This window comes from Symphalangus syndactylus, chromosome 4, assembly GCF_028878055.3.
Source record: "Symphalangus syndactylus isolate Jambi chromosome 4, NHGRI_mSymSyn1-v2.1_pri, whole genome shotgun sequence".
NCBI lineage: Eukaryota > Metazoa > Chordata > Mammalia > Primates > Hylobatidae > Symphalangus > Symphalangus syndactylus.
Genome location: NC_072426.2, coordinates 72,041,886 through 72,065,788, shown reverse-complemented (window position 1 = coordinate 72,065,788; position 23,903 = coordinate 72,041,886). Strand labels below are relative to the sequence as shown.

At 39.7% G+C, this 23,903-nt stretch overlaps 1 protein-coding gene across 14 annotated transcripts in view; it reads left to right on the top strand.

Annotated features, from left to right (window-relative positions):
• ZNF438 (zinc finger protein 438) overlaps positions 1-23,903 on the top strand; it is a 193,300-nt gene that overhangs the window by 87,174 nt on the left and 82,223 nt on the right. For 10 of the 14 annotated variants that reach the window (XM_063637288.1, XM_063637283.1, XM_063637282.1 and 7 more), the window contains one exon: positions 621-699. The exons of 3 other annotated variants lie outside the window; for them this stretch is intronic. The gene's annotated coding sequence lies outside the window, so the exon portion shown is untranslated. Of the gene's footprint in view, positions 1-620; positions 700-18,863; positions 18,989-23,903 lie in introns of all 14 variants that reach the window. One more of the 14 variants, XM_063637280.1, reaches the window with a different exon arrangement.

Genomic DNA, 23,903 nt, shown 5'->3' with positions numbered 1-23,903 from the left:
TGAATCTAGCATTCAACCTCTTACAATATAATCTCAGCCCCAAATCCTAGTCCTTATCGATCTCCCTCCCCATTTCCCTCTTTCTCTTTGTATTCAGTCCGTAAGGCAGAGCCTTCCCACATTTTCCCTGTAGTAATTATCGTGCTCCAAAATCCCGTAGCGCCTTGTGTCACTTGTAGCACTTACTACATCGCCTCTATATAGAGTTTTTCATGTTTGCCTCTTATTGCAGTTTGTATTTCTTAAGAACAAAAACTGTCTCTTATTCAATTTCATAGCTCCCCTTTCCCCATGATACTGAGTAGGGCACAAATGCCAGCTAAATTTTAAATAATTTAGTTTAAATCAGGCTTAAATATCTAATAATATATTTTCTAGAATTTTTAGCAGGTTGACGTAAAAATATGTGAAGACAATATATCTCCTATTTTAGAAGTCTTTGAGCACAGCTTGAGATTTTTATTTTGGGTTCTTAAATTATACATGGTATAAGAACTGTAAATTTTATAGAACTTTGTATAACTCTTTTATGGTCTTTTAGGTGCAGTCAACTGATTGGTTCCTATAAGGTACCTAGAAATTCTTTATAATTTTGTTATTTCCACTACATTTGTTTTCAGGTAAAAAAATGAATGCCATTTCCCATCCAGTACTGAAGTGTTAAAGTTAGAAGACATTTTCTAAGTCAAATCACCTCAGGTAAGTCTGCTCACATCTAGCTTGGTACCAGCTTAAGGTTTATTTAAAATGCAAAGAATTAAGTTCACTAACTTGGACATCTCAACTCTCAAATTTCTGAGCATATCTTCTAGTCATCTTGTGTATTGAATCACTGGTCTTGGGAAATAGTGGAAAGATGATTTCTTATTAAATTTCACATGCTTATAAAAATAAAATATTCTGGCCGGGCATGGTGGCTCATGCCTGTAATGCCAGCACTTTAGGAGGCCAAGGTGGGTGGATCAACTGAGATCAGGATTTCGAGACCAGCCTGACCAATAAAGGTGAAACCTCGTCCCTACTAAAACTACAAAAATTAGTTGGGCATGGTGGCAGGCGCCTGTAGTCCCAGCTACTCGGGAAGCTGAGACAGGAGAATTGCTTCAACCCTGGAGGCCAAGGTTGCAATGAGCTGAGATCACGCCACTGCACTCCAGCCTGGGCAACAGAGCGAGACTCCGTGTCAAAATAAAATTAAATAAAAAAATAAAATAAGTTCAGTTTTAAACTCATGGTATTATTTGTCTAAATGAGACTAACACCTTAAAATCATCCTTGTATTTGTATCAAGTCTAGTCGTAAAGTCCTAAGTGCCAAACAATGCTTTTGCATTGTAGCTAATATATATATGTATATAGTTTTTTAAGGCTTTATACAACTTTTCTAAATTATTTATATGTTCTTATTTAAAGAAATATTTTGTTAATTAACTAGCACTTGAACCTTAAATGTTTATTAACTGTTTGTGTAAAAAATCTTTGAAAGGTCATCTTAATCACCCTCAACTCTTACAGTGATCTCCTAATAATCTTGCTGTGTGCATTCTCTCTTCCCCTGTCCTGTGTTCATTGTTACATAAACCTGCATATAGAACCACTTTTAGTAATTTTAAAACGCTTTAATGGCTTCCAACTCCCTCTTGGATGGAATCCATGTTCCTTTGCCTAGCATTCAAAGTCCCCCACGAAGGTCCTGAAAATGTACCTGACTTGAGCCAACTAGGCTTTTCCTATTCTCTGAACTCTTATTGTTCTTCATGCATCTGTCTTGAGTTGTACTGGTTTTCCTGCCTGTGATGTCCCCTGCTGCCCTGACACTATTTCCTCTGCACGTTGAAACCCTGTGCAAGCCTCTCTATGACACGTTCTCTGATTACTCCAGCTAGAAGCACTAGCTCTTCTCTCTCTGCCAGTGTCATCTAATGTTTTGTTTGTATCACTGTTGTGGCATATTTTACCGTGCAGCTTTGTTGTTCGTGTTTATGTTTGTCTTATCTCCCACCTTAGATTGTAAGAACTATAAAATCAAAGATCTTGTTTGATTTTTGTCTCCTACAGCTTTCACCATAGCCTTTAATAGTGCTTAGTAAATAATTATATAATAAATTAAGAGTGTGCTGGCTTTTTCTCTCATCATTTCCTTTATCTGTCATCCTTATAAATGCATATGGTCCATATTCTTGGCAACTATTTTTGTTCTGCACTCCTGGTTGCCATCTTCTCCTAGGAAAATACTGACCTTAGTGCAGTTAACAAGATACACTCAGTTCCTGACCCAAGAAATGCACTGTATTCCAAAAGTTCATGTCTAGTTCTGTTGTTTGGAATGCAGAATGTATTTTTCCACAAAAACATTGTTATAAATAGTGGTTAGGTTCTCAGCCAGCCCTCCCAAGACTATTTAACTCATCAGTACCAGCACCACTTTCACTATGGGCAGCCACGATGTACAATGCTGTTTTGTGGAGAGATTGTAGCTGTGGATATAGAAATATATCCCCCATGCTGTAGAAACAGGACAGAAAGTTTCTGGGCAGGTTGAACAGTAGGAGAGTCTGAGCTGGGGGTCTGACAGCATTGGATACTCTCCCATCAGAAGCTTCTCGGTTTTCAGTATTTACAGGAGAGACTTTTACCTGTAGGTTGCTGATACTCTCATGTCACCTAAATTGAGGGCAACGGGACACTTGCTCTTCTGATCTTTCCCACAGTTGATTAGGATGGTAAATGGGGTTTTCTCTATCCTTTCACATGGGTGGGTTGTTTTTAAGTCAGGTATTGAAAGATCGGGGACTCTCACTACTTCCTCCTTTTGGATGCTATACAAACTTATGGGAATTGAATATATAAACATGGAAAATACCTCTATCTATAGGGAGAAAAACACATTTACAGCTATCACCCCTGTATTTGACATCACATCAGTTTTTGTGGACAAGTGATTATCATTTACATAGGCATAATGATGCTTCTAGTGAGAAACACATCAGTATGTACATAAACAACCCTCAAGGTTGACGGTTGAGGTTGTCATGCTGTAAGAGAAAACACTTCATAAATTTCAGAGAATTTAATTTATTCAGTCACAAGTATTGAGCACATGAGTGTCTACTTTATGCTTAATACTGTGGTCAGTGCTAAGGGCTAGGAAGTGGGAACAGTAGATATTATAGTTTGCCTTCAGGCGGGGCGCAGTGGCTCACACCTCTAATCCCAGCACTTTGGAAGGCCGAGGTGGGTAGATCACGAGGTCAGGAGATCGAGACCATCCTGGCTAACACAGTGAAACCTCATCTCTACTGAAAATACAAAAAATTAGCCAGGTGTGGTGGTGCATGCCTGTAGTCCCAGCTACTCAGGAGGCTGAGGCATGAGAATCACTTGAACCTGGGAGGCAGAGGTTGCACTGAGCCAAGATCGTGCCACTGCACTCCAGCCTGGCAACACAGCGAGACTCCATCTCAAAAAATAAATAAATAAATAAAGTTTGCTTCCCTGGGAAGTCTGAAATATAGGGAGCAAAATATTAAACATTCACATTGAAAACAATACATGATTAATTGCCATAAAATGCTTCATAAACATAAAAAATGCCTTTTGGATTATCAGAATGGAATATCATATCCCCATGGTTGTAAGGATACTGGTGGGATTTCACTTAGTTTTAGAAAAATAGTGCTAGAGCTAGGCTGGGCGTGGTGGCTTATGCCTGTAATCCCAGCACTTTGGGAGGCCGAGGCAGGCAGATCACCTGAGGTCAGGAGTTTGAGACCAGCCTGACCAATATGATGAAACCCCATCTCTACTAAAAATACACAAATTAGCCAGGCATGGTGGCATGTGCCTGTAATCCCAGCTACTCGGGAGGCTGAGACAGGAGAATCGCTTGAATCCGGGAGGCTGAGGTTGCAGTGAGCTGAGATTGTGCCATTGGACTCCAGCCTGGCAACAAGAGTGAAACTCCATCTAAAAAAAAAAAAAAAAAAAAGAGCTAGAGAGGAAATGATATTCCAGGTTGGATTAACAGCATGAATAGAGGACTAGCAACAGAAGCAAACAAAGCATTACTGAGCGGAGCAGAGGGTTAATTCAAGTTGGCTGAAACAATGAGGGTGTGGGGTGGGGAATTAGATCACTGGTTCAACCCTGGCAGTACATAAGAGTCATCCATAGATATTTTTAAAGATATTAAATCCCTAGATCTTAGCCCAGAACTAGTAAATAGAGTTTCAGGGGTGTGGAACATAAGCCTGTTTGTTTTTCAAAGCTCCCCTCGTGGTTCTTATATCATCCAGGGTTGAAAATCCTTGAATTAGAAGAATGGGCCAAATTTAGGAGAACCATGAATGCCCTCCTGAGGAGTTGAGCCTCTGTCCCTCAAGCACTGGGAAGACTACAGAGGTTTCTGAGACAGGTGACATGATTGAATTGGTGTTTGCCAAGATAAATGATTTGTCAGCTACGTGTGAATGAAAGAGAAATAAGAAACAGCTTGAATTAGAGCAGTGGTCGTGGTAATAAAGAGAAGATCCACCTTTCTAAGTGTAGTTAGATGTGTGGGAGCTGGTGATGTCAGCCTTGACCTCAGCATGATCTGTTTTATAAACTGATTATACAATTTCACCCGCATTAATTTGATCTCTTTACTCATTCAGCCTGGCAACTTAAATAGTAATTTCAGCCAGTTTGCATTTAATGGAAGGAGACCATTGTCTACTCATGTACCCATCTAACTCATAATAGTAAGTGAAGTTATGTGTATGAGGAATATGACCTTTAACATAATCATTATAAAGCATTTAATAACGTCCCACATATGCAATAACACAACCCCAGTCTTGTATGATTGTGCCAAGAGCCAGAATCACATGTATAAAGTAGTTATTAGCACACAGTTCCCTAGCATTAAGTTGAAATTTGAAGAAATGTTCTAAATCATGTTATGCATTTTAATATTTTTAGCATTAAATTTGATAATTGTGTAATTTTCTGATGTTAGAGCCAAGCATGCCTCCTGACTACAGCACCTGTTCTTACTCTGAGTTTATGCTTCTCTTCAGCAAGGAGTGCAGCCCCTCACCGTCCATTTGGGTCTATCCCCTGCTGGTGTCAATCTATGAGCACCCCTGCCCTAGCCTCATCCGAAGGGATAACTGGGCCAGCAGAGAGGAGTTGTAAAGGAGTCAGAATTTCTTTTGTGGCACAGACACACAAAGGATCTTGGTGGCTCTTTTGCTTCTGGCCCAAGAGGAACATGATAGCTGCCAAGGTACACACACCGAGGAGTCCCAAGTCTCACCACAGGTCAGAAACATTTCATATCTCTTTGATGTGTTTAAAATTTTTTTTATGTTTGGAGGCAATGAACCACATTAATTAGAGAGCAGAGAAAAAGTTTAAAGCATAAAGTTTTGACGTGACCTGCCTCCTTTTAAAAAAAAAACTCAACATCATAAAATTTTTAAAAACAATGACTTTCTTGGCAATTCTTTAATAGTACACATGTGACAACAGTTTCTACCATGGTCTTCGTCCATGACAATACATTTATTGTTGTTTTATCAATATCTCCACATCCTATGAATTACGTTTTTTTTGAGACAAAGTCTTGCTCTTGTCCCCTAGGCTGGAGTGCGATGGCACGATCTCAGCTCACTGTAACCTCTACCTCCCAGGTTCAAGCGATACTCCTGCCTCAGCCTCTTGAATAGCTGGGATTACAGGCGCCTGCCACCATGCCTGGCTAATTATTGTATTTTTAGTAGAGACAGGGTTTCACCATCTTGGCCAGGCTGGTCTTGAACTCCTGACCTCAGGTGATCCACCTGCCTTGGCCTCCCAAAGTGCTGGGATTACAGGTGTTAGCCACCACGCCTGGCCGAGTTACATTTCTAATAGCTATTTAGATTTCTGCTAATCACCCAAATGCTTAACCAGAAAGTGGATGGTTTGTTTAGATTTGAGGGATTCTGTAGTAGAGAGGGAAGAGAAAGGGGGTAACATTTATCAAGGGCCCACTTTGTGCCATGTTCTTTACATGTGTTTTTTCCACTTTAACTCCATTTTGCAAATGAGCAAATTGGGCTTTAGAGGTTTAAAAAAACTGAAGTCATAAGTCGAGTTGGCAATAGAAACTGGATTTGATTACAGGTCTGGCTGTCTGACTGTCTCATCATCCTGGTCTTAGAAATCTTCATGGCTTTTATTTGTGAGGTAAGATCAGTGAACTCAGAATTAGGAGGTTTGAGTACCAGCTTCACCTCTTCTATAGTTTGGATGTTTGTCTCCTCTGATATGGTTTGGCTGTGTCCCCACCCAAATCTCATCTTGAATTGTAATACTCATAATTTCCACGTGTCTAAGGAGAGACCTGGTGGGGGGTGATTGGATCATGGGGGCAGTTCCCCCATGCTGTTCTCATGATAGTGAGTGAGTTCTCACAAGATCTGATGGTTTTATAAGGGGCTCTCCCCTCCTCACTCCTCATGCTTTCTCTTGCTTGCCACCGTGTAAGACGTGCCTGCTTCCTTTTGTCATGATTGTAAGTTTCCTGAGGCCTCTCCAGCCACATGGAACTGTGAATCAATTAAACCTTTTTTCTTTATAAATTAACCAGTCTCTGGTATTTCTTTATAGCAATGTGAGAACAGACTAATACACTCTCCAAATCTCATGTTAAAATTTGATCCCCATGTCTGAGGTGAGACCTAATGGGAGGTGTTTGAGTCATGGGGGCAGATCCCTCATGAATGTCTTGGCACCCTCCTTGCTCTGTTCGTTTCCACCAAGAGCTGTTAAAAAGAGCATGGCACCTCCTCCCCTCTTGCTTTTTCTCTGCTATGTGATCTCTGCACATGCAGCTCTCCCTGTGGAAACAGCCTGAGGCCCTCACTAGAAGCCAAATAGATGCTGGAACTATATGCCTTCTGTACAGCCTGCAGAACCATGAGCCAAAGAAGCCTTTTTTTCTTTATAAATCACCCAGCCTGACGTATTTATAGCAACACTAAATGGACTGAGACAACCTCTGTCACTAACAACCTTGAACAAGTTATTTAACACCACTGAGCTTGAGTTTCCTCATCTGTAATATGGAGATAAAACCTGCTTTACCAACCATTTGGGGTTGTGGTGAGAATAATAAGCTAGGGAGTTTCCAAATGATTTCATAGGTATAAAAATATAAAAACCAATAGAACTTTCGGCGATGTTTAATTCAAGCAAAGCACAACAACAACGATAAAGATTAAATGAGATGATTTAGACATATTTTATGGTATTTTATTTCCTAGCATTGCTCTACAAACTTACTAAGAGTAATGTTGGTCAGATTTGTAAGTTCCAAACACTGTGGTATTCCAAGCTATCTCACTGTGCATTTAATACCTCAGTGTAGTAGATATGTCCTGGCAACATATCAAGTACCTGTTTTCACTTGCCAGAAGCAATCATTAGTTTCTATACCATAGCAAATAGGTCTGAACTTTGGTAGATACTGAAGAAATGTTTGTGGCCAACGAGACTACTAACTAGCGATATGGCTTATTGGACTAGAGTTGAGATTAACATTCTCAGAACAATTTTTCTTACATTTTTGAAGTTTTAGAACAAACCTGAGGAATAAAGACATTTTGTAAAACTTTTCACAAAACTGCTTTTCAAAAATGTTTGCAAGTTTCTGAACAACTTTTATAGGTTACAATATGGTGAGTACTGAAAGACAGTTATGAGCTATTAATATTAACTTACAAATGCTTCAAATATATGTATACAAGAGGTAAGAAGTTTGGGGAACTCAATAAATTGTAAGGATAGTGCTGTGAATGAAGTGAGAGTGAGCCTGAGAAATGTTAAAGTCATGTCCTAGCCTTACACAAAACCTTTACCCAGTTAAAGCTCTAAGTCTTTTCTACGTGGGACACCAACTGATGAGTAGAGGAGCAGTATCACACTTCAGATACACAGATACAGATCAAGGAGAGTGCACCCATTTGGTCTTGGATTCCTGAGTGTGTGCAACTCTTCTGCATCTGCCAACTCAGTACATCCCAAAGAGGGTTCCCCAGTCCTCAAGTGCTGATTTCTTTTTTTTTCTTTTTCTTTTTTTGAGATGGAGTCTTGCTCTGTCGCCCAGGCTGGAGTGCAGTGGTGCAATCTCGGCTCACTGCAAGCTCCGCTTCCCGGGTTCACGCCATTCTCTTGCCTCAGCCTCCCGAGTAGCTGGGACTACAGGCACCCACCATCACGCCCAGCTAATTTTTTGTATTTTTAGTAAAGACGGGGTTTCACCGTGTTAGCCAGGATGGTCTCGATCTCCTGACCTCGTGATCCACCTGCCTCGGCCTCCCAAAGTGCTGGGATTACAGGCGTGAGCCACCGTGCCTAGCCTCAAGTGCTGATTTCAATGTGGCTCCCAGTGCCCACACTGTGCCTGCTTTCTATATCTGGTAGATGGGTAGCTGCAATTGGGGCCAGGTCAAGTGAAGTGCAAGGGGCAGTAGACATGGAAAACAAAGAAAATATACAACAGAGATTGCAAAAATCTGGACCTCTTGACAAGTTTGGTTCATAAATGTGTTTTCTGTAGCCTGCATAGCCTGCATAATGTTTTTTATTTTAATTATTATTAATTTTACAGACAGGGTCTCACTCTGTCACCCAAGATGAAGTACAGTGGCCTTATCATAACTCACAGTAGCTTTGAACTGCTAGGCTCAAGTGACCCTCCCACCTCAGCCTCCTGAGTTACTGGAATTACAGGTGCAAGTCATGATGCCTGGCTCTTTTGTTTTTAAAGCATACATTGCTTGTTAACAAGTATTATTTTAACTAGTAACTGATATAATTTGTTGTTAACTAATTTAATGCACAAATCCATATTTCCACATTCTCTTGGAAACTGGCAACTTTGGTCCTGCTCTTGCATGTGGCAGTAACCAGCTAGAGCTAAGTAGAAGCTGCCTCTATTAGATGAGAGGCTGTGCTTTTACATTATAGGTTGTAACCTATAACACCCCTGGCTGCTGTTTTTCTTTAAATAGAATTTAGAGGAAGGTTTAAATGTTACTTATACCACCATCTGTGTTAAAATTGGAAATAGCAAATTGATTGGATGACATATTTTAATATAAGTGAGAGATGGTATTAATTTTCTAGGACTGCATGAGCAAGTACTACAAACTGGGTGGCTTTAAATAACAGAAATTTATTCTCTTACAGTTCTAAAGGCTAGAAATCTAAAGTCAAGGTGTTGGCAGGACCATGTTCCCTCAGAGGCTCATGGGGAGGATTCTGCCTTGCCTCTTCTGGCTTCTGGTAGCCCCAGGCATTCCTTGCCTTGTGGTAGCATAATGCCAATCTGATTCCATCTTATGACTGTCTTCCCTCTGTGTCTGTCTACATCCAAATTTTCCTCCTCTTGTGAGGATACCAGTACATTGGATTAGGGCACACTCTAATCTGGTATGAACTCATTTTAACCTGATTATATCTGCAAAGACCCTAATCTGGTATGAACTCATTTTAACCTGATTATATCTGCAGAGACCCTATTTCCAAATAAGGTCATATTCACAGGTACTGGGGGTTAGGACTTCAACATATCATTTTGGGGTCATAATTCAACCCATAACCGATGGCATATTTCTTTGTAGAGTGCAGAGTAGTGGTTAAGGGCAGGGTTCCTTGAGGCAGAGTGCTGCAATTCAGCTTCACAACTTATTTGCTATGTGATCTTGGATAAGCTGATTACCCAATGCCTCAGTGCTCTCATCTATACAGTGGGATAGTGGCACAATCCTGTAAGGTTATTATAGGATTGCAGTAAGGACAAAATAAGTTAACATATATAAAGCACTTAATACATTGCCTGGCACATACTATATGCTCAATAAACTGAACTATTATTATTAGCTCTTATTCATATGTAATCTAAATATATACAAGGAGTACCAGTGCCAAAAATATTATTTAAGATAGCATTATGAAACCATGGAAAAACCAGGGATAGTAGGTAGAATTGTTGCATGAAAAAATAAAAAAAGAGAGACTAGAATTTTATTAAATTTTTTTTTTTTATGCATACAACTGTAATACTTTAAAAATGTTAGCCTGCTCAGTCTTTTAGATTACCTGCCTGGCCCCTATATGCACTTGAAGCTAACTGAAGACCCAAAGAACTTCAAACCCAGAAGCTTAGATATTGCCTTTTGGGTTGCTGAGCACAATGGCCTATAGATAATAATGAAGGAAGAGGGAGAGTGTCCAAGGAACACTGACTTCTAAGCCTTCCTACTTACCTTCTTGGGAGCACGTTATTACCCTCTACTTTCTCCTTATAAATCTTTAGATTAAAATTATCCTGGTCCCCAGTCTCTGAGTCAGAGATTGAGACTGAATAATTCTTTGAATTTAAATTACACATTTCCTCCCAAGGGAACAAATATTTTGAGATATATTATTTCATTTTTCCACATAGACTTTACATAAAATAATTACACAACTTGATCTTTATTAAAAATCTGAGAGCTCTGATAGAGAAGGTGTAAAGAATTGGCAAGAATGTTTGACATACCTGGAAGAAAACTGTTCAGTAGGTTAGTGGCTATTGGGTTTTTAGTACTATAGAATATACATACACTTCATTCTCAAAGATACTGCTACCTTGAAGACGTGAATATTCAACTAAAGTCAAGGTATTTGACCTAAATGGTGAAAGGGACACGTGCAAACGTTATTTCTGATTTGCGATTTTATTTGAATAAAATAAGTTAGGGTATTTAATTTGGGGCAAAAAAAAGTGTTATTTCTGTTGTTCAAGTATTAGTCATTGGAACATTTAGATTCAGTGACGTGTTCATCAGGACTGCTTCAGTTGCAAATGAAAGAATGCCAGCTCAAACCAGTTTATGAAAATAAAGGAAACTTAATTGTTTCTGTAACTATGGTTTCCAGAGGTGCATCTGGCTTCAGGCATGGTTTCAGCCAAAAACTCAAATGATCTCATTTGGACTCCTTTTCCTCTGCTGGTTTCTTTATTTGTCATTTTTCAGACAGGCATGGTCAGTAAGATGACCACTAGCAGCTCAAGATGGTTGTCCATCCAATTTAGCAATCTCAACAGAAAGAGAACCTGTCATACCAAATGTCTACCTACCTGCCTCAGAGAAGAAGTGGATTGACTCTCTTTGACCCCATGTGTCACTGTGGCCTGGGAATGGGGTATACTGGTGGGCCAGCCTTGGCATGTTTTCCCAGTGCTCCAGTAGAGGGGCATAGCCCAGTGACTGCAAGCCCCGTGAGGGTCTCACGGAGTAGGAGAGGCTTTCTCCAAAGAAAAATGGAATGTGTGCTTAGCAGATCAAAACTGTCCTGACTTCAAACCATTAAAAATGGTATGTGAAATCATTCAGATGGCAGTTTCTGGTTTTAAGAAAACCATCTGCTTTTTTTTTTTTGACTGAGTCTCTCTCTGTTGCCAGGCTGGAATGCAGTGGCACGATCTCGGCTTGCTACAACCTCCACCTCCTGGATTCAAGCGATTCCCCTGCCTCAGCCTCCTGAGTAACTGGGACTACAGGCACTCACCACCATGCCCGGCTAATTTTTGTTTTTGTATTTTAGTAGAGATGGGGTTTCACCATGTTGGTCAGGAGGGTCTTGAGAGGTGACAACGTACTAGCAGCCCTCGCTTGCTCTCGGCCATGGCATCCACTCTGGCCACGCTTGAGGAGCCCTTCAGCCTGCCACTGCACTGTGGGAGCCCCTCTCTGGGCTGGCCAAGGCCAGAGCCAGCTCCCTCTGCTTGTGGGGAGGTGTGGAGGGAGAGGCGCGGGTGGGAACCGGGGCTGCGTGTGGCACTCGCAGGCCAGTGCGAGTTCCAGGTGAGCCCGGGAGTGTCGGCCCTGGGCAGTGAGGGGCTTAGCACCTGGGCCAACAGCTGTGGAGGGTGCACCGGGTCCCCCAACACTGCCAGCCCGCCCACGCCACGCTTGAATTCTTGCTGGGTCTCAGCCACCTCCCCGCGGGGCAGGGCTCGGGACCTGCAGCCCACCATGCCCGAGCCCCGCACTCCCCCCTGTCCCACCAAATGGGCTCCCGCCAGGCCCGAGCCTCCCCTACAGGCACTGCCCCCTGCTCCGCGGCACCTGGTCCCATCAACTGCCCAAGGGCTGAGGAGTGTGGGTGCAGGACTGGCGGGCAGCTCCACCCGCGGCCCCAGCAAGGGATCCTCTAGGCAAAGCCAGCTGGGCTCCTGAGTCGGTTGGGGTTTGTAAATGCACCAATCGGTGCTCTGTGTCTAGCTAATCTGGTGGGGACTTGGAGAACTTTTATGTCTAGCTAGAGGATTGTAAATGCACCAATCAACACTCTGTGTCTAGCTCAGGGATTGTAAATGCACCAATCAGCACTCTGTGTCTAGCTAAAGGTTTGTAAATGCACCAATCAGTGCTCTGTGTCTAGCTAATCTGGTGGGGTCTTGGAGAACTTTTATGTCTAGCTGGAGGATTGTAAATGCACCAATCAGCACTCTGTGTCTAGCTCAGGGATTGTAAATGCACCAATCAGCACCCTGTCAAAACGGACCAATCAGCTCTCTGTAAAATGGACCAATCAGCAGGATGTGGGTGGGGCCAGATAAGGGAATAAAAGCAGGTTACCTGAGTCAGCAGCGGCAACCTGCTGGCGTCGGCTTCCATACTTTGTTTGTGGAAGCTTTGTTTTTTCACTCTTTGCAATAAATCTTGCTGCTGCTCACTCTTTGGGTCCACACTGCCTTTATGAGCTGTAACACTTACCGCGAAGATCTGCAGCTTCGCTCCTGAGGCCAGCGAGACCACAAACCCACCAGGAGGAATGAACAACTCCGGACGCGCCGCCTTAAGAGCTGTAACACTCACTGCGAAGGTCTGCAGCTTCACTTTGGAAGCCAACAAGACCACGAACCCACCAGAAGGAAGAAACTCCGAGCATGTCTGAACATCAGAAGGAACAAACTCCGGACACAGGACCTTTAAGAACTGTAACACTCACCGCGGGGGTCCACGCTTCATCTTGAAGTCAGTGAGACCAAGAACCCACCAATTTCAGACACAGTCTTGATCTGCGGCCTTGTGATCTGCCCACCTTGGCCTCCCAAAGTGCTGGGATTGCAGGCATAAGCCACTGCGCCCGGCCACCACCTGCTTTCTTCTATTAAAATTTTAGCATAAAACAAAGGAAATAGAAACAAAAATTCCAACTCTTTTTGTCAGAGGTGGGTCTCATCAGTTACCTTAAACCATAGAATCTGAAACAGAAAGCATATGATACAGTGACTTAGTACCAGAAGGGCAAAACCAAAGCACCTGCAGAGGAAATGACAGTGATATCAGGAGGTTGAAGGAGGAAGGGAGGCATGGTGCTAAAAACAGATCAGCTGAAAGTCTGTGAAAGGACCAGCTGAACTCCCAGGTCTTCACCTCACTCCAGCTGGACAGCAATGTTCCCCAACTCCACGAGATGAGGGGTTCGTTCTCTGAAAAAATTGGAACTACACAGAATCTAGACCAGGACTTGGGGACAGTGGAAGGTAGAGTTAACTGAATGTTGGGTCTGATCTTAGAGCAGCAGGAAAAACAAATGTCATATACAAAGTGCTTTGAATAAGAACAAATAAGACTTTTAAATATCAGTACTGAAATTGATAGCAGGGTTTGCAGAATGTTTGCTTTTTTTTTTTTTTTTTTTTTTTTGTCCAAACGTTGTGATTTGAAGTGACAAAGTTTGGGTCGTATTCTCTTTGAATGTTTGGCCCTTATATTTATAAACAAGTATACCACTGGATCATGATAAATAACAAAGTTTCAATATAGAGTATTAGTTTTTGTCTTCTCTTTCATCAGTGAAGAAGACAGAATCCTGAATGTTATTTTCTTGTAAAAGTTAGAGGCGACTTCAAAAGTTGAAATTTAGCAGACATATTTTTCAGATTTTAATTACTAGAAAAAATATTATTTTTAGGATTCAATGACTATTATTGACTATGTAACTAATAAAATGTTATTATGGTACTTTTAGATTAAAAGTCTATTCCAAATTGCATTTTGATTTTTCAGATGTTCTAAATTCTAATGTGTAAATATTATAAAAGTATTGACATTTTGAAGTGGGTGGAGTTCCCTCCCCTCCCTTTGGATTAGCTTCTAAAACTTAATGAAATAGAAAGCAAGTGTCTTTTCACACTGAAAAAAGGTTACATTTTATTCCTTATTGTACTGAGACCCAAATAAAATAGACAAATCAGAAATAAGAGTGCCAGAATTTTTTCTTGCCAATATAACTTCTTAGAATTATGCTGAATTGCTTTTGCTATAAAAACTGGACCAACTAGTCTATTATGGATATTTTGTAGAGAATTTCTGTACTTTTTTTTGGCTCAATGAGGTCAAGAATTTTAAATTAGAATTAAAGAACTGGAAGGCATCCTCTTATTCATTTTGCAAATGAAAGAACTGAAGTCCTAAGAAGTCATGATTTATCCAGGATCACACAGTTAATAGTGAAGGTTGGATGAAATAAGAGCTTCCTGGCCATCAGTTCAGTGATCTTTGTAAAAGACCCTTCTGGTTTATTTTCACCATCACTTTACATGCAATGTCTATAATTTACTGCATTAGGCCAGTTAGCACATTATAAGTTTATGTTTACTCTGCTAAAACTAAGGGAACATCTAGGATTAGGAATACTGACAGTGACAAAAATCATGGATGGCAGGAAGCATGTTGAAGAATCTTTAGCTAGGGTGGGAAATGTTCCTTCATTAGCTTCTGATCCTGCTGTCTGGGAGGAACTTCTTTGTTTATTGTTCTCAGGACCTGATTCTGCCTTCTGGAAGGTTCTTCCTTGCCCATTTTCCTCCAAGGTCACATATATGTGGACACTGAGGAACATGCCCTTTGTGGAGACTATATAGCCTTTGTTTCCTTCTTTCTGTTCTTGCAATTCAGGGAGCTTGAGCATTGTTTTAAGGTCAGTCAAAGGATTATAGGTATCACTTGTGGGGATTTTGGCAATGCCATTCCTCCAAAACTGAGATGGCTTTTGACCTATCTTGTAGTTAATATCGTGTGCTAGCATTGGAGTGACTGTGTGGACCAGGCTAGCAAGGCATCCTTAGCTGAAATCTCTTGTCTTGGCACGTTAAGTAATAATACTCTCTTCTACTCTCAAAACTACCCCAGTTTAGACAACGTGTGTTATGGTCACTCTAGCCAATAAGCACACCAAAAATTCCCAAGTCTAATATATTCTTTGTTTCCTTATTTTTATTCTCTTCTCTCTCAACTTACCGGAGACTCTTGTATGGCCGTCGGAAAATTAGCCTACTTAACTTGATTTGCAACAAGGCTGAGTCCCTCTGTTTGCCTCAGAAAATATAATGGGCCAGTTTTTTTCAGTCTTCTTTTTTACCATGTGAATTCCAGAAGCAGTCAGCTCTTATAATCCTGGGAGCTCCCCAAATTTCTGAATTTTCTATTTCCATTCATTTCTGCTCTCAAATCTATCAGTGCTTGCCTGTGCACAGTTCTTATTTATAATCTTTGATAAGTGCAACACGTAGTACTTTGTTGTTCTTTTTTTCTTTTTTTTTTTTTTTCCACTCTGTCGCTCAGACTGGAGTGCAGTGGCACAATCTTGGCTCACTGCAACCTCTGCCTTCTGGGTTCAAGTGATTCTCCTGTCTCAGCCTCCCCACTAGCTGGAACTACAGGCACCCGCCACCATGCCCAGCTAATTTTTGTATTTGTTGTAGAGACGGGGTTTCACCATATTGGCCAGGCTGGTCTCAAACTCCTGACTTTGTGATCCACTCGCCTCGGCCTCCCAAAGTGCTGGGATTACAGATGTGAGCCACTGCGCCTGGCCGTACTTTGTTTTTCTAGTATTGTTCATCTCTTTTCTCCATAGACATGGGCTTGGTAGACACTTGTTCTGCTTTTGAAGTTGTATCAGGCATTTTTTTAAATTGAGCTACAACTTACATACAGTAAACTCACAGCTCTTAAGTGTTGAGTTCAGCGAGTTTTGACAATTATGTACATCTGTGTAACTACTACCCAAAATATGATATCAAACATTTCCATTGCCCAAGATGGATGTCCATTTCTAGTTAATTGCCTACTTTAAACCTCTGGAGGCAACCACTTTTTCACTTCAATCACCAAAGATTAGTTTTGGCAAGCAGTATTTTTAGTAAGTGTTTTATGACTGTGTGGCATAAGTACCTTTCTATCCTTTTCTCAGTTTCTTCATCTCCTGCTGTGTGGCTGCTAAGCAGTCACCATATGTTTTAGTTTTTTTAAAGTCAGCATCCCCCTCAAAAATACCATTTTTCTTGTATTAGGGAAAGCCAGCTATTATGATAAATGTACCCAAATTGTATAATAGCTTAAATCCAGTTAAAGTGCATTTATTGCTAATGAAGCAGTGCATTGAAGGCATTCTTGATCATTTGGTGACCTTCCATAATGTGGGCCTTGGAGTCCTCTAGCAGCTGGGGAAAGAGAGCATGAACATACCTTACCTGCTGCTTCTGAGGAACCTTAACCTGGAAGTTGGCATTCAGTCATTCTCACTGACATTCTGTTGGGGAGAACTACTCACAAGGCCACATCTGATACAAGGTTGGAAAGGCTTGGAAAGGGTAAACTGACTGGGCAACCACTTCCCAGTGACAGCACCCACACTGTGAAGGGGATAGCAAAATTTGTACAGGTTAATGTGATAACTTTTATTTTGTTTTAATAACATAATACTATATTGCATCTCTTTTTTGTCTTCATGTTATTTCTTTGTCTTTGTATTATACATTCTTTTATACTTTCTGGATAAACATTTTCAGTATTTGAAACTTTTAAAAAATAGTATTATTATCTCTGTGGTAGACATGTTCAAAGCAAAAGCAAGTAATCTTCCCCAGATTATTCTGTGAAATTAAAATTAGTTCTCGGCATCAACAGATATAATCTAACTCTTAAAAGACAAAGCTGCCCAGTATCACCATTTCTGTTCAATATTGTGTCAGAAATCCTAGCCAGCAGAGTAAGTCAGGGTGGGGGATGAGGGGTGGGGAACGACTACAAGAAAAGATGTAGGAATGGAAAAGGAGAAAAACACTGTCATTACTGGTAAATGACTTAATTGTCTATATAGAAAGCTCCTAGGACTCAACAGCTAAATTCTTAAAATTAGAGAGTTTAGCAAAGTTTTTAAATGTAAAGTCAATATAGGGAAGCCAATTGCATTTCTATAGACGAGCAGCAACAACAAAACAGAAAATTTAAAAACCACTTTATTTTGAAATAATTAACATCCTACATAGCCGTAGTATATCAAAACTAAGAAATTAACATTTATATACTAATATTAACTAAACTGCAGCTTTTATTTTGATTTTTCCAGTTTTTCTACTGATACTTTCTTTTCATTGCAGGATCTAACCCAGGATACCACATTGCATTCAATAGCCATATCCCTTAACCAATTTAAGGCAGTTTCTTGATCTTTTCTTGTCTTTCAGGGATTTGATACTTTTGAAGAATAGTGGTCAGGTCTTTTGTAGAAAGGATATCAATTTGAGTTTGGTATTTTCTCATTATTATATCACATCATATCAGGCAGTAAATGTTATCAATATTGAAATCCACCCAATTATCCCATAGATAGTTTTTGGATAAACAGAAATTGACCATTCTGGTCTTAAAGCTGGAAACTTATATTTATTTTTTCTAAGTTCCTTTCTCAGGAAATGACCTTCAGGCCTCTCAAAATAAGTATCAAAGAACTGAATCTCACCAGATCACCCCATCCAAACAAGGAAATGCCTGACCCCTCATTCATCATGATTGCCTCCTTGCCTCTCCAGAGTTCCTATTTTCTCACACATTGTTACATTTCTTTCCTGGTATGTAAGCCCCTAGTTTTAGTCGGTCAGGGAGATGGATTTTAGACGGAGCTCCCATCTCCTTGGCTGCAGCACCTGATAAAAGCCTTCTTCCTCGGCAGCACTCATCGTCTCAGTCATTGGCTTTCTGTGCAGTGCAACAGCAGGACCTAGACCAAACCTCTGGTGTTTCAGTAACAATATGACTTGTTACTGGTCATGTTAACCTTGATCAGTTGGTTAAGATGGTATCTGCAAGATTTTTCCACAGTAAAGTTACTACAGAAATGTAATTTTTGAAAGATATAATTTACATAGCAACATACTACAAATAACATTTAACAAGTAATGTCTAAGTCCTTTATTGAGAAGTTAAAAACTTTTATTGAAAGACATTAATGGATTAGAAGATTTAATGTTGCAAAGATGTTAATTCTCTCTCATTGCACATAGAATCAAATCCCTAACGGATTTTGAGATTGTATGATTACTATTAATATTATTATTTGGATGATACTTGACATTGTAATTCTGAACTTAAATGGAAGAGCAATCATCCCAAAATCACATACAGATTCCTAAAGGTGTTTTTCCTCGTATCAAGGAAGTGCTTTTGCTGCCTTTATATAATGACAATATAAAACCATAGTAGTTAAGCCAGCATATGGTATGAGGATATACAAATTGGCAGATGAAAATAATAGAAAATTTGCAAACAGATCCACCTATATGTGGAAGCATGATTCATGACAAAACAGGTGTTGAAGATCATTGAGGGAAAGGGTGCGTACAGCTTTCAGTATATGGTGCTGAGGCAATAGAGTGTCCATATGAAAAAGATGGAACGTGGATTCTTACCTTATCATACACAAAATGGAAAAAGTTAAAATGTTATGTTGGTAATTATAGTTTAATTATGAAATCTAAAATTATGCATTTAGAAGCAGAGCTCGGGAAAGAAATTGAAGAAGAAAATGAAACTATCAAATGAAAACAACATTGGAAGGAGTACAAGGAAAAAGATGATACAGGAAAAACAGTGAGGTCATGGAAATTAGACAGAGAGGTGAGCAAAGTCAAATATATATTTAAAAGAGTGACATAACACCTGAGCTTTAAAATGTCAGTGTTTACAATATGACAGAAACACTGCATCACTTATTAACTTTGCTCATCCTGCTGAGTTACATGCCAGAAATCATAATGTGATCTACAGATTATTTAATAATGTTTCTACTGACAACTCAATTACGCCATCATTTGTAGAAAGCAAAGGACTGGAAATCACTTAACTTGGAGAGGGATATGCTGTCACTTTCTCAGTTTGGGAAAATTTATCAAAAAGGCTTAACTAAGGCTTATCAAATGACCGTTACACTTACTATTCTTTTACTTAGGGGCAGCCTGTTAAACCTAACATACTTAGAAAAGGTTGTTTAAAATATTAATTCCATTGTATACTTGGCAATGTACAATTTTTAGACAATGGTTTTTCTTTTCTTTTTTTTTTTTTTGAGATGAAGTTTCTCTCTTGTTGCCCAGGCTGGAGTGCAGTGGCACAATCTTGGCACACTGCAACCTCTGCCTCTCTGGTTCAGGTGATCCTCCTGCCTCAGACTCCCAGCCAATAGGCATCCTCCACCATTCCCCGCTAATTTTTTGTATTTTTACTAGAGAAGGGATTTCACCGTGTTGGCCAGGCTGGTCTTAAACTCCTGACCTCAGGTGATCTACCCGCCTCAGCCTCCCAAAGTGCTGGGATTACAGGCGTGAGCCACCGCTCCTGGCTGACAGTGGTTTTTCTTAATTTATGCCTCAAATATGTTTTTATCAAAACCTTGCAGCTATAAATGTAGATCACTCAATTTAAGGAAAATGGTTGCCATTTAATTGACAAAGCTGGTATTTATTTTCAAACTTATCTTTTAAATCAGACATCCTTCTGTCAGTAAAAGTCCCACTTGATTTTTCATCTCAAATAAATGTTAATATATGCCTCCATGACAACCATCACATGGCTGAATTCTAATTCTAATATAGATTAAGTAGATAAGGCACAGAGCCTTACCATGTGTTGCCTGGATACAGTAAGGTACTGCTGCTTTCAGTGTTTCTTTGCTTTGTACTCACTAAAGTCTCCAGAGAGATACGTCTTTAATAAGAGTATAGAAGAGGTAATCCCTATAAGTAAAATGTCCTCACTGTGTATTGTGGAACTGCTTCATTCTACAATACACTCAATTTATCATAAAATAATATGGGCCAAGTACTCCATTTCTTAATAAAATCTGTATGAGACATGGAAAGAACAAGGCCTTACTGTAGTGCTTTGATTAAAGGAGGTTTCATAGATAGCATTGTTATAATTTTTCCTCGTTTTTGGAACCCTGGAGGTTTTTACATCCCAGGAGGTATGCATCTCTTTTATGAAGTGAGAAGAGAGGCCGCATGATGCCTTAGCTGCCAGTACACTCTCAGAAAGATCGATATTGGGAAAAATGAGAGTTGAGGACCTGGAAATAGATTGCCTTAAAACTATCTAGGCCTACATATCTCTTAAGAAGCATTAGAGCAGCCTTAGATGTTCTTCAGTTTCAAGACCATGGGTATAGATGACAGGCCAAGTAGATCCATCATACGCATAATCGTAGACCCAATAAAAAGTCCAAACTTAATGAAAGAAAACCAGTGTTTAGAGCATAAACTTTTCTGAAATAAGTGACAACTTGAATCTAAACATTGAAAGGACACTGTGTGCCTGGGTCTAGTAAAGTTGCTGGACTTCAGAGATAAAATTTTGGGAGGGAGCCAGAAAAATAGGTCAAGATATTTATAAAGGAGAAAATTATATTGGCCTCAGATTTCATTCAGTGCAAGAAAATAGGCCATACTTAAAAGACTTTTAAGAAAAGGATAGGTAACTTACAGATTTTTATATCTGTCCAAATAGTCCTTCAACTATATGTCAATGGGCAAATAGCTTTAAATTTAAAATAATATAAAAATGATTTATTTGAGCTTTTATTGAGGCAACACTGGAGGACAGATCTTTTTTACTTGACGTTGAAAGGGAAAGATGTACTTGAAGCTGCTAATCAACCACATAAATACACTTGTTTGCATACAGGTTCAACTTCTTTAGAACAAAGGTAAAGTAATAAGTTATCATGATACCATCTCCAAAGGTTAGTTCATTGATGAAGTAAATAGAATCTTGGGCATGGTGTTTGCTTGCTTGATACCATGAATGCTGTTACCAAAAATCTTCCCAAGAAACTTTAACTTTGCCTCTTTCTAGGTAAAACAAATTAAATCTGTAAAAGATCTTATATGCTTGAGTTAGAAAAACCCTGAATATATTTGGGTTAGTGACAAAAGTGAAATATAACACGCCTGCCACTTTTGAACAAAACTACATAGATTGTGAACTGTAGTAAAATATGTCATATATTCCTTTTTGAGAAGCCATCTGAAAAAGAGTATTATGTTTTTCTTCAGTGGTAAAGAGTTGCAGTATCTAAACCAAGTTTTCTACTGGCTACACTCTGCTATTTCTATTCTTGACCTCTATGGTTGACAGCAGCAGATGAGAAAAATGAAGTCTGTAATAAGTTTGTCTGTAAGAGAGCTGCAGTGCTCTTTATTACTGATCCTGCAGCCAGGGTGCAGGATACCCAGGTCATGAATTGGGTTGTTTAGTTCGATTGCCCAGAGGATGCCAACTCATATTCCCAGAGAGATCGAACTGCCAAGTAAAATGAGGATGGTGAAGCTGTATTAATTTTACTTCTGTCAGAAGAAAAACAGGATGTTGTAGCTACCTCTCAAGAAGAGAGTACCTATGAAAGAAGGAAAAATTAATCCAGAAAAACTTAGGGACATCCAGAAAATACCAGAGTCCTTTTTAGTCCAAGATCAACCATTAAAAGGAAGACCTCAAAGGTGTTGCATTTCCTATGTACGTTAGTGTATCTGATAAGTATTTGATTTGAACAAGTTACCTCTACCTGAATATGCTGTGTCTCTTTGTCTTGCTGTGACACTTTGGATAAGGTCTCTGCAGAAAATAAAGAAACAACTGACCAAAGAGTTGTAAATGAGAATACAGCTGTTATCTCTCACCAATGACTACATGGAAGAATTTAGAGCCTATTTCAATAACAATATGTTGTTCATCCTTCAGTCAGATGGAAAGAGACCAGAAGCAGGAGAGAGAAGAGTACACACGGGCCAATGGTGTTGGTAATGAAGAGGGAGAGGAAGAGAAGGAAAGAGACAGATAAGACAGAAAATGGAAGACAAAGTGTTTAAAACAGAGGAGCCTCAAACTCAGTCTGCCCCTAATACTGATGAGGCACAGAAAACCAAGGACATTTCTATAAAGTTCATGAACACAGATGAGGAGGCTGAAGGTGGCCCAGATGCTGATTTCTTTAAGGAGAAATAGTACTGTATGCTTGGGTTGGGTGGATCTCGAAGAGAATTCATTGTAAAATACTTGGAACCAACTCAAAAGTCCAACAACGATAGACTGGATTAAGAAAATGTGGCACATATACACCATGGAATACTATGCAGCCATAAAAAATGATGAGTTCATGTCCTTTGTAGGGACATGGATGAAACTGGAAACCATCATTCTCAGTAAACTGTCACAAGGACAAAAAAACAAACACCGCATGTTCTCACTCATAGGTGGGAATTGAACAGTGAGAACACATGAACACAAGAAGGGGAACATCACACTCCGGTGACTGTTGTGGGGTGGGGAGAGCGGGGAGGGACAGCATTAGGAGATACACCTAATGCTAAATGACGAGTTAATGGGTGCAGCACACCAACATGGCACATGGATACATATGTAACAAACCTGCACATTGTGCACATGTACCCTAAAACTTAAAGTATAATAATAATAAAAATAAAAATAAAAACTCATAGAAAATCCATTCTAAAGATAAGACAGTCTAAACTTAAACTAGCATTATTTTACTCTAATTGCCCCAACATATGTTTATCCTTCAATTGCATGTTACTTTTTATCATTATTTTACAAATGCCAAAAAAAATTTTACATTAGTGTGGTACATTTGTGACAAGTAATGTACCACTATTGACATGTTATTGTTAACTAGTTTCCACATTAAGTTTCTCTCTTTGTGTTCTGCCGTTCTATGTGTTTTGATAAAAAACTCAGTGTTATTCATCCATCGCTACAGTGTTATACAGAATAGTTTTACCACCCTAAAAAATTCTGTGTCTCACCTATTCATTCCTTCCTTCTTCCCTCTCAGAACCCCTGGCAACTACTGATGTTTTATTGTCTCTAGACTTTTGTCACTTACAGAACATCACATAGTTGGAATCATACAGTACATAGCCCTTCCAGTCTGGTTTCTATCACTTAGCAATATGAATTTAATGTTCTTCCATGTCTTTCCTTGGCTTAAAGAGATCATTTATTTTTAATATTGAATAATATTCCAAATGAATATACCACAGTTTATCCATTCACCTATTGAAGGACATATTGCTTGCTTCCAAGTTCGGGCAATTGTGAATAAAATGGCTGTAAACATTTGTGAAAAAAAAAAAAAAATTTGTCGGCCGGGCACGGTGGCTCACACCTTTAAAAACAATACAGAAATTAGCTGGGTATGGTGGCATGAGCCTGTAGTACCAGGTACTCCAGAGGCTGAGGCAGGAGAATCGCTTGAACCTGGGAGGCGGAGGTTGTGGTGACCCGATATCTTGCCATTGCACTCCAGCCTGAGCAACAAAGCGAGACTCTGTCTCTAAATAAATAAATAAATATAAAATAAAAAATTGTCTAAATCCAGTGACAAGAAAAAAGTGACCAAAAACACACACAAAAGAAATGAGAAATTTTAAGTGAATAAGAAAATAATTCTTATTAAGTAGGTTCAGCGCTGGCCAACGATGCAGAAGTGCATCCTAAAGGACGCTAAGGAAGAGGATTG